Here is an 817-nt window from a genome sequence, read left to right on the forward strand (position 1 = left end):
GCTGGGCCCGGACTTGGGCTGCTGTCCCCTCTGCTGCCCCAGCCACCGGTCAGCACGAGCTGAACAAGAACTCCGTGCGCACGCGAGGGATCCTCGGCTCGGCCTTGGCCCCCTTTCCTGGACCCCGCCATCTTCGCTCGTGAGCCCCTCTCCGTCAACCCACACTGAACCCCGCGACACTCCCGCCACTTCCCGCTCCGCGTTTTCACGCCGAGTGTCTGCCGCGCACGTCGGGAAGAGCCGTGGACAGGAAGTGCGTGGCTCAAAACCCGCAGGTCACCCGGGCTCAGGGGGAGCGGGACGTACTCCCAGCCGTGCACCCCAACCCCAGCCAAGCTCCAGGTTCTGCCTTGGTTGTGGTCCACGGCCTCCCCCAACACACCCAAGCACGGGGCAAGGGGACGGCCTGGGCTGGCGTCGCTCGGGTCAGGGCCTGGCGGGGACGAGCAGCGCGGGCTGGAGGCAGGGGCAGGTGGCTGCGGGCGTCGGGGAAGGGTCGGAAAGCAGGAAGGAGCGCGACGTCCCCCGCGGGGTCCCGGGGCGCGGGGAAGCTCGGGCAGGAACAGCGGATCTCCATTGGATCTGCCTTCGGCTTCTGAACTAAGGGAGAGCGCTCGAGCCCAGCCCGGCTCGCTGGGCCCGGAGGGTGGCCGAGGGCAGGGCTGCGCGACAGGAGACGGAGACACACAGGCACATTGATTTGTTAGCAGGATGGGGCTGGCGGCGGCGGGGGAGGCCGTTGCTATGGAGACCGAGGGTCGGATGTGCAGCTCCGGGGGAGGGGGCCGGGATGGGGAGCGGACGAGGGGCGCGTCGC

The sequence above is a fragment of the Pteropus alecto genome, unplaced genomic scaffold (assembly GCF_000325575.1).
Source record: "Pteropus alecto unplaced genomic scaffold, ASM32557v1 scaffold134, whole genome shotgun sequence".
Lineage (NCBI taxonomy): Eukaryota > Metazoa > Chordata > Mammalia > Chiroptera > Pteropodidae > Pteropus > Pteropus alecto.